Here is a 10,890-nt window from a genome sequence, read left to right on the forward strand (position 1 = left end):
TTTCCAGCTTTGTCTGGAATGGTATGGCCATTCAATAAATGTTGATTGAATTGAATTAAAATAATTTGAAAGATATGGACTGAAAAGAAAAATAACAGTATGGAATGGAGGAGGACAGTTTCCAAGTTTCAGTAACTCTGGTTATTCACTAAAAAAAAAAAAAAAAAAAAAAAAACAGAATGCAGTAAGAAAAGAAGAATGTTAAGAATGTTTGTGAGGAATGGGCAATTTGATTTGAATATGCTGATTTTCATGTTGTTAGAATCCATCCAAATGGACTGCTTACATGGGAAGTAAGATGCACAAGTGGAAAGTTTAGGAGTGAGATTTAGTCTACATATATAGATTCAGTTGGTCTTCCCCAGTGGCTCGGAAATAAGGAATCTGCCTACAATGCAGGAGACTCAGGTTTCTTGAGTTGAGAAGATTCCTTGGGGGAGGGCATGGCAACTCCAGTATTCTTGCCTGGAAAATCCCACAGATGGAGGAGTCCGGTGGGCTACAGTCCATAGGGTCACAAAGAGTCAGACACAATTGAAATGACTTAGCATGCATGCACATAGATTCAATTATCATCAAGCTAATCTCCGGTGGCCTTGGCTGCAAGGGCCTGGAATGGGGCTTGGAATGAGGCTGAGTTGCAGTGGTGAAAGCACCAGATCCTAGCCACTAGACCGGTGGTCAGTGACAAGGGTGCTGGCCCTTTGGCTTTGCAGAAAATAATTTCCACAAAGACAGAAAGTAGTGAAGCAAGTAAAGTGTTAATTAGGAGGAAAAAGAGTATAGTATGTGTGGATAGACACACGGGCAGACTCAGGAGAGATGGAGTTGCTGAGTAGCACCCTCATGGCAGTTTGAATTACTTTTTTTTTTGGGGTTTTGTCATACATTGATATGAATCAGCCATAGATTTACACGTATTCCCCATGGGTCATTTCTTCTGGGTTTTCTTTGGCCAATCATTTTGATTCGGCTGATTCACAGTCCATATTTAGTATATCTCCATGTGTGTACACACATCTCTTAGCCAAGATGAGTCCTACAAAAAAGGTGTCTGGGTAGAACATTTCTTTACATAACTTCCTTTTGACCTCCAAGAAGCCTTTTCTGTGCATGTGTGGTTGGGGAGGTCTCCTGACTTTGAGAAGGAGAAATATGTGGTCTGAGCAGGACCCAGCCTCCTCCCTTAATTGCCCTGCCTTTCTTGTCTTGGTGTTTCAGTCAATAGAGAATGAATATCCAATTGCTTTACCTTCAGGGGACCCATCTGCCTCCTGCCTCAAAGCTATAGGAGTATAGGTAGTAGCTGAAACTCTGTAGATTGTGTACGTTGCCAGCTAAGAATGCTTTGTAATTAGAAGCCTAGGAGGCAAAAACTAAACCTAAGATAACTCAACCATTGATTTAATGAATTGGATTTTACACTTCCATTCCCTTTTCTTGTTTGTCAATAGATAGTTCCTGCACTTTTCCTTTTCCTCATTTTCTCCTTTTCCTCTTCCTCCACCACCCAGATAGATTTTAAGCTCCTAGAAGGTAAAATTTAAAGCTTTTGTTTCCTAAATCCCAACTGCTGATCACATCGAGTTTGATAGCTATTTGTCACTTTTTTATCTAGCTATGCTGGTTGTCATTAGAGAACAGATATATTGAGTTTAGGTCTAAACTTAGAAAACTCCTTTGAAGAGCTGACTCCAATGACATAATCATGGAAAACAAAGTAAGTTTTTAAAAAAGGCAAGCTGGCAATGACAGCTTAATCATTTTTCATCTTTTGATTATTATATAACCTCACATTTCTTTTTCTTATCTATTATTGTCCCTAATCCTTATTCTTTCAAACCCCACTATTTAATCACACATTTCATTTCCCCTTTGAAAAACTCCCATTATCTTACTCTTTATAAGATAAATGTAGTCTAGTTTGTGGCATAGGGCCTGACATTTAGAGTGCTGTAAGTTATTTCTATTTAAGCACCAGACCAGAGTAAAGACTAGTGTTGCTAACAGGCAAAGATATTGAATACTTCTGAAGACTTTTTTTAAGGAAAACAATCAAAGGCACATGTGTGAAAAGGAAAAGCTGACACTATGAGGTCCAAAGAGCAGTAGCTGGTGGCAATTTAGCCGGGCAATAAATGGCTTTCAATAAACCTAAGTTTTATTAATGAGGTAAGAATTCTTTCCTTATAGGAACTACAGGTTCACACAATGCTTGGAAACATTCTGAGTGTTGGCGGAGAGTAGTGTTCAGTCAGCTCAGCCACTCACTTTTGTCTGACTCTTTGCGACCCCATGGACTACAGCACGCCAGACCTCCCTGTCCATCACCAGCTCCTGGAGCCTACTCAAACTCATGTCCATTGAGTTGGTGATGCCATCCAACCATCTCATCCTTTGTCGCCTCCTTCTCCTGCCTTCAATCTTTCCCAGCATCAGGGTCTTTTCCAGTGAGTCAGTTCTTGTCATCAGGAGGCAAAGTATTGGAGTTTCATATTCAGCATCAGTCCTTCTAATGAATATTCAGGAGTGGTTTCCTTTAGTATGGACTGGTTGGATCTCCCTGTAGTCCAAGGGACTCTCAAGAGTCTTCTCCAACACCACAGTTCAAAAGCATCAATTCTTTGGTGCTCAGCTTTCTTTATAGTCCAAATCTCACATCCATACATGACTACTGGAAAAACCATAGCTTTGACTAGATGGGCCTTTGTTGGCAAAGTAATGTCTCTGCTTTTTTAGCATACTGTCTAGGTTGGTCATAACTTTTCTTCCAAGAAGTGTTTGTGGACTCAGAAAAAGTTCTAGTGTTTCAGTCTGCTTTACTTATCGATATGCTGAAATTAAAGTAATAGAAATACCATGACTTACTCTCCTTATACATCAAAAAGAATTTTAGTGTAGACAGTAGTGAATTCTTACACGTTTATTCACATATTATTGCAATACTTCTAGAAATACGAATTCCAATTGTTAGAATTATTTACAAGACAATAGATTTTTAAAGACCATTGACTTTTGTATTTGTCCCTTCATAGACCCTATCTTCAAATCTTTTTCTTAACTCTGCCCTTCTAGCTCTAAACCTTGCTGCTGGCTCTCCCTTAGCATCTAAGATCCATTGCTTGTTACAGTCCTAGAGCTCACTCCACTGTCTGTGTAGACACAGCCAATGTATTTCCCTCTCTGTGTATTGTATTCACCTACTGATGTGGGAAGTGATTGAGGAGGTAGGCATGACAACAAGAGGAGAAAACAACATTCATAAATAAGAGCGAGAACAATGCAATTCAAATTGATGATTAGAACAACAGTGCTGTAAATAATGCACCCACAAAGTGAACAAATATATCTACTCTGCAATTGCTACACTCCCTGTTCTGATCTGGCATGCTGTTCAGCTACCTTTGAACATTTTGAGGGATGGAAGCTAAGAACAAAAGATTTAGAACACTCCAACAAGTAAATCCTTGCCTGGCTTGTCAAATTGTACATACTTACTTTACAATTTATCACAGCTGGTATTCCTGACCTGACTCCAGGCTAAGAGATTCACAAGCAGTGTGTTTCTATACTTTAGCATATTTGCCTATAGAGACATTTTGATAGCTTCTTTGGAAAAGTGTATATGCTCAATGACAGAATAAGTAGCAGATTTTAACCTCACAAATGCTGAAATATAATGTATTTTCTTTGTATTTATTTTTATTTTGAGTATCTATTTTGTCCCACATGTAGCTTTATGTTTTTCTCAACGAAATGATGAACTCCTGAAGGGTATGGACTTATAATATCTAGCAGAGTACCACCTACTTAACCAATGCAACTCCATACAACTGTGGTACGTTAAAGTTGGGGAAAGTGAGACATTATTTATGGATAAATTCAACAATTTATGTGCTTGACCCTATGCTGTATTTTTGAGATGCCAGTATGATGAAAAGACTCTCAGTCCAAGGGAATGTCATTTTCTGTTTCTCCATAGATAGTAACATACTTAAGGAACTGGAAGGTCATTGAAGAACAGATATTGTTCCTATACTTGTGAACTTTTATTTCTTATCAGAATGAAGACAGCAAAACATTATAGGTTTTTGCTTTTAATTACAATCTGATTGTGCAACAGACAAATATATAGGGAGCAATAAATATATATCAGGGGAACATGAGGTAGTCTGAAGGATATATTATAAAGTGTGATTTTTGTTGCTTTGTTTTTTGTGTGTCATTTTAAAAGGAAGTGACATTTGAGTTGAATTTTAAAGACTGAAAGGATGACTAGATTGTAGGAAAAAAAAAATCCAAACAGTGGGAGCAGTCAATGCAAAGATCCTGAAGATGAGAAATATCAAAGGGGAAAAAAAATACCTAAGAAGATGGAAAACTTCAAGAGGAAGGTGGTGGTAATGTCACAGCCATTAACAAATGGCAACAAGTATTTTGTGTTTTTGTTTTTGTTTTTCTTTTAACTCTCATTTTAATCAAATGAGCCATAGTTTCATTTTAATCAGGGTACCAACATAATTATAAGCCCATTCTGTCAGATAGTCTTACAAACTAGCTATTAGCATACTGCTACTCTTATGAAAATATTTAGATTAAATCACAGAATAGGCTGTACACTCAAAATAGGTAAAAACTCTTCAGATTCACACTGTAAATTTTCACATATTTGAAAAGTCAACCTTACACAAACACATTTATGCCCCACTTACACTTACCCCAGTCTCACTTTTCACATTATGTCTTCCTCAAGCCCACTGAAGTATGTATTTTCACTGCTGACATCTGCTTGGCTTCCTTCAACATGACAGAGTTATATAAAAAACCTGCTGGTCCTTATCTAATTTTTCATTCTCTGGCTTTTTTCTCTCCTCCAACTTGCTCAACAAAGGTGTCTCTGGATTTTTACCCTGGCTTTCTTGACTTTCCTCTCTGTATTGCCTCCCTTAGGAATTTGGAATACTGTAGCGGTTGATAGCAGGTTTCCCCGATGGCTCAACAGGTAAATAATCTGCCTGCCATGTAGGAGACACAGGAGATGTGGGTTTAATCCCTGGGTTAGGAAGATCCCCTGGAGAAGGAACTGACAACTGCTCTAGTATTCTTGCCTGAAAAATCCCATAGAAAGAGGAGCTTGGCAGGCTACAGTCCAATGGATTGGAGAGTCAGACACAACTGAGCGACTAAGCACACAGCACGGTAGTTGATAGCATTTCTAATAAAAGTAAACTTTATTCTTAGATACTGTGGTAAATGGAGACAGTGGAGACAGTGGCAGACTTTATCTTTTTGGGCTCCGAAATCACTGCAGATGGTGACAGCAGCCATGAAATTAAGAGACGCTTACTCCTTGGAAGGAAAGTCATGACCAAGCTAGATAGCATATTAAAAAGCAGAGACATTACTTTGCCAACAAAGGGCCATCTGGTCAAGGCTATGGTTTTTCCAGTGGTCATGTATGGATATGAGAGTTGGACTGTGAAGAAAGCTGAGCACTGAAAAATTGATGCTTTTGAACTGTGGTGTTGGAGAAGACTCTTGAGAGTCCCTTGGGCTGCAAGGAGATCCAACCAGTCCATCCTAAAGGAGATCAGTCCTGGGTGTTCATTGGAAGGACTGATGCTGAAACTCCAACACTTTGGCCCCTGATGGGAAGAGTTGACTCATTGGAAAAGACCCTGAGGGATTGAGGGCAGGAGGAGAAGGGGACGACAGAAGATGAGATGGCTGAATGGCATCACCGACTTGATGGGCGTGAGTTTGAGTGAACTCCGAGAGTTGGTGATGGACAGGAAGGCCTGGCGTTCTGTGATTCATGGGGTCACAAAGAGTCAGACACGACTGAGCGACTGAACTGAACTGAGCTGATGGTAAGTGGTGTGTTTTATTGTGGGTTTTTGGTTTTTAATTTTTTGCAAGATCTATTATTGCAATTAACCCTTAAAACAATCTGCTTCCTATCTGCTGTCCTCTCTTCCTTGGTTTATAGTGTAGTACACAAACGACACAATAAGGGAGTATTATTAGTATTTCTATAATATAGATGAAAGTATGAGCCTTAGAAACATTAGCTCAAGATCACACATTAAGTAACTGTAGGCGAGAAGTTCAGACTAGAAAGGCTGACTTGAGATCACAAGCCTGGATCACAAATCTGCCTCATTAAAGATTGAACACAGTAAGTACACTCAATCTCAGAATAGATGCTATGTGATAATTGTATAGACTTGACTTAAAAACTATTAAGTAATATTTTTGAATCCTCATTTCTTCAGTTACTAGCCTTATAATGCTGGATAAATTTCTGAACTTCTCAGAATTTTGTTTTTCATCAATAAAATTAATATATAAAAAGCTTCAACTATAGTTTTATTATAAGGATAATATATGCAAGCATTTAGTACTCTGCCCTGCACTTAGTCAACATTTAAAACCATTATTCTTTTTTGGTAATCTCTAAGGTAAATAACTTTTAATTTTCAATATATTATCTGTTGAATGTCAATTCTAATAATGAAATAAAATTTATGTGTATGTATGTTCAGTCTTATCTGACTCTTTGCAACCCCTTGTATTGTAGCCTGCCAGATTCCTCTGTCCATTGGATTTTCCAGGCAAGAATAGAGGGGTGAACTGCCATTACCTTCTCTATATTAATGCTCAGTTCACTTCAGTCGCTCAGTCATGTCTGACTATTTGTGACCCCATCAATGCATCACGACAGGCTTCGCTGTCCATAACCAATTGCAGGAGATTGCTGAAACTCATGTCCACGGAGTCGGTGATGGCATGCAACTATTTCATCCTCTGTCTTCCCCTTCTCCTCCTGCCTTCAGTTTTTCCCAGCAGCAGGGTCTTTTCCAATGAATCAGTTCTTTGCATCAGGTGGCCAAAGTATTGGGGACTCAGCTTCAGCATCGGTCTTTCAAATGAATATTCACAATTGATTTCCTTTAAGATTGACTGTTTGGATCTCCTTGCAGTCCCAGGGAATCTCAAGAGTCTTCACCAACAACACAGTTCAAAAGCATCAATTCTTCAGCACTCAGCTTTTTTTTTACAGTCCAACTCTTACCTCCATATATGACTACTGGAAAAACCATAGCTTTGATAATATGGACCTTTGTTGGCAAAGTGATATCTCTGTTTTTTCATATGCTGTCCTGCTTTGTCACACCTGATCTTCCAAAGAGCAAGTGACTTTTAAATTCATGGCTGCAATCACCATCTGCAGTGATTTGGAGTCCAAGAAAATGAAATCTGTCACTGTTTTCATTTTTTTCCCATCTATTTGCCATGAATTGATAGGACCAGATGTCATGATCTTAGTTTTTTGAATGTTGAATTTTAAGTCAACAACTTTTTTACTTTTGTCTTTCACTTTCATCAAGAGGCTCTTTATTTCCTCCTTGCTTTCTGCCATAAGGATGGTGTCATCTGCATATCTGAGGTTATTGATATTTCTCCCAATATCTTGATTCCAGCTTGTGCTTCATCCAGCTTGGCATTTCACATGATGTACTCTTCATATAATTTATATAAGCAAGGTGGCAATATACAGCCTTGACTATTCCTTTTCCAATTTGCAACAAGTCCAGTGTTCCATGTCCTGTTCTAAATGTTGCTTCTTGACCTGCATGCAGATTTATCAGGAGGCAGGTAAAGTGGTCCCATCTCTTTAAGAATTTTCCACAGCTTATTATGATCCACACAGTCAAAGGCATTAGCGTAGTCAATGAAGAAGTAGATGTTTTTATGGAATTCTCTTGCTTTTTCTATGATCCAGTGGATGCTTGCAATTTGATCTCTGGCTCCTCTGTCTTTCCTAAATCCAGCTTAAACATCTGGAAGTTCTCAGTTCACATACTGTTGAAGCCTCACTTTGAGAATTTTGTGCATTATTTTGCTAGTGTGTGAAATGAGTACAATTGTGTGGTAATCTGAACATTATTTGGCATTGCTTTTCTTTGGGATGGGAATGAAAATTGATCTTTTCTATTCCTGTGGCCATTACCACTCCTGATTTTTCCAAATTTGCTGGCATATTGAGTGCAGCACTTTCCAGCATCATCTTTTAGGGGTTGAAATAGCTCAACTGGAATTCCATCACCTCCACAAACTCTGTTCATAGTGAGGCTTCCCAGGATGTCTGGCTTCAGGTGAGTGATCATACCATCGTGAGTATCTGGGTCATGAAGATCTTTTTTGTATAGCTCTTCTGTGTATTCTTGCCACCTCTTCTTAATATCTTCTGCTTCCGTTAGGCCCATACTGTTTCTCTCCTTTATTGTGCCCATCTTTGCATGAAATGTTCCTTTGGTATCTCATATTTTCTTGAAGAAATCTCTAGTCTTTCCCATTCTATTGTTTTCCTCTATTTCTTTGCATCAATCACTTAGAAAGGCTTTCTTGTCTCTTCTTGCTGTTCTTTGGAATTCTGCATTCAGATGAATATATCTTTCCTTTTCTCCTTTGCCTTTTCTTCTCTTCTTTTCTCAGCTATTTCCAAGGCCTCCTCAAACAACCATTCTTATTTTTTGTGTCTCTTCTTGGGGATGGTTTTGATCACCACCTCCTGTACAGTGTTATGAACCTCTGTCCATAGTTCTTCAGGTACTCTATCAGATGTAATCCCTTGAATCTATTTGTCACTTCCATTGTATAATCATAAGGGATTTGATTTAGGTCATAACTGAATTGTCTAGTGGTTTTCCCTACTTTCTTCAATTTAAGTCTGAAGTTTGAAATAAGGAGTTCGTGATCTGAGCCACAGTCATCTCCAGGTCTGTTTTTGCTGACTGTATAGAGCTTTCCCTTCTTTGGCTGCAAAGAATATAATCAGTCTGATTTCATTCTTGACCATTGGGTGATGTCCAAGTGTAGAGTCATCTCTTGTGTTGTTGGAAGAGGTTGTTTGCTATGACCAATGCATTCTCTTGGCAAAATTCTTTTATCCTTTGCTTTGCTTCATTTTATAATCCAAGGCCAAACTTCCTGTTACTCCAGGTATTTCTTGACTTCCTGCTTTTCATTCCAGTCCCCTCTGAAGAATAGGACATCTTTTTTTTTTGGTGTTAGTTCTAGAAATATTAAATGTAAGTCTGTTAAAATTTTCTTCTAAGATATAGATGCATTTTTTCATAGTTCTTTCTTATTATTAAAATATAAGCTATTAACTCCCCTCTAGTGTCCTATCAGAAATTAGTTCTCCCATGTATGCATGTGCTAAGTGGCTTCTGTCATGTCTGACTCTTTGTGACCACATGGACCATAGCCTGCCAGGCTCCTCTCCAGGCATGAATACTGGAGTTGGTTGTGATGTCCTCTTCCAGGGGATCTTCTTGACTGAGGGATTGAACCCATGACTCTTTATGTCTCCTTCACTGGAAGACATGTTCTTTAATACTAGCGTCACTGGGTAAGGCCAAGTGTTCTCATACGACCAATGTATCTAATGTCCAACAATGTCAATATTTCAGGTTCATTTTAGACTGATTTCTCAAATTGCTTGAGTCATTGATATAGTTTTTTAGATTTTGGCATTTTGATATACTTTAAGGCTTACTTCAGCAACATTTATGCTACAATTGGAACAATATAGAGAAAATTAGCATTGTCCCTGCACAAAAATAACATTCAAATTTATGAAAAATGCTGTATTTTTACATAGCAATTATAAATCTAGAGCATAATTCTCACTGCTCTTGACTGGGATATCAACTTAAATAAAAGTCATAATAATATGTAGAAAGCAATAATTTCAAAAAGGGTTATATTTTATTTAGTGTATTTAATTGCATTAACTTTGTTCTATTAATATACATCCATCTACTTATTCTTTAACATTACCTTCTCTGAAAAAAAAAAAAAAAAACCTTGAACTTCTTTAAACTATCTCTTCTACATAATTTAACAAACAAAGTACTCTTTTAACATTTTTTTCTATGCCACATTTCTTTTAAAGCACATTGCTTTCCTCATATGTGAAATGATAGTTATGTCTACATCAATTTATTGAATGATTTATAAAATAAAATTATTTTAGGAGCTCTAGCAAAGTCATAAGTGAACATAGTTTGACCCATTGGCTTCAGGGGTTTGTAATGGAAGGATGTCTCCCAAAACCAGTTCTCTTAATAGTATCAGCTAGTTTAAAAAGTCTTCATGGGCCTCAGTTACTGAACTGCATACTGTTAATGTTGGCATCCAAAGGAGGAAAGATCTTAAGAATTTTCTTTACACTTGTCTCTCTACTCCTAAAAAAACAGGAAAGATTATCATCTGAATGGTCGTCACCAAGGACAGGATTTAAACGAGCACCTAAGATTAATGTCCTTTCTTATTTCTGTCCCTTTGAAGAGCAAGGAGCATTATCTATTCCTTCAAGGAAACAGCTCAATAATGTAGAAAATGAGAAAAAGAACATGGTCTTTAATTGTAGCTAAATAAAAGTTGAAGAAAATGCATAATAAAAGTTAGGAAATTTAGATTCTCTTCCTATTTCCCATTAAACTAAATTCCCATTAAATGGAAGAAAAAGTAACCTTGAGAGAAACTATATACTGGTATTTTGACCATTAAAAATAGAAAAGCAAATCTCTTTTAGATCCCTGCCATCATCTCTATGTGAAAGATTTAAAAAGAAGAAAATTGTTAGCAGTGTGTTGCTGAAAGTGAACTGGTGGCTCCGGACAGTTAGATTTGGCCACCAGGTTGAACTTCAGATATAAGTAGACTTATGTTTATTTCATGGAGAAGGAAATGGCTACCTACTCCAGTATTCTTGCCTGGGAGATCCCATTGACAGAGGAGCCGTGTGGGCTAGTCATTCAAAAGAGTCGAACAAGACTTAACAACTGAGAACAGTTCAGTTCAGCCTCAGTCGTGTCC

At 37.8% G+C, this 10,890-nt stretch overlaps 1 non-coding gene across 1 annotated transcript; it reads left to right on the forward strand.

Annotated features, from left to right (window-relative positions):
• Positions 1-9,557: 9,557 nt before the first annotated feature.
• LOC122437474 lies at positions 9,558-9,664 on the forward strand. The gene has a single exon (XR_006268298.1). It is a non-coding gene; the product is annotated as a U6 spliceosomal RNA (small nuclear RNA).
• Positions 9,665-10,890: the final 1,226 nt, after the last annotated feature.

This window comes from Cervus canadensis, chromosome 2 (genome assembly GCF_019320065.1).
Source record: "Cervus canadensis isolate Bull #8, Minnesota chromosome 2, ASM1932006v1, whole genome shotgun sequence".
NCBI classification, from domain to species: Eukaryota; Metazoa; Chordata; class Mammalia; order Artiodactyla; family Cervidae; genus Cervus; species Cervus canadensis.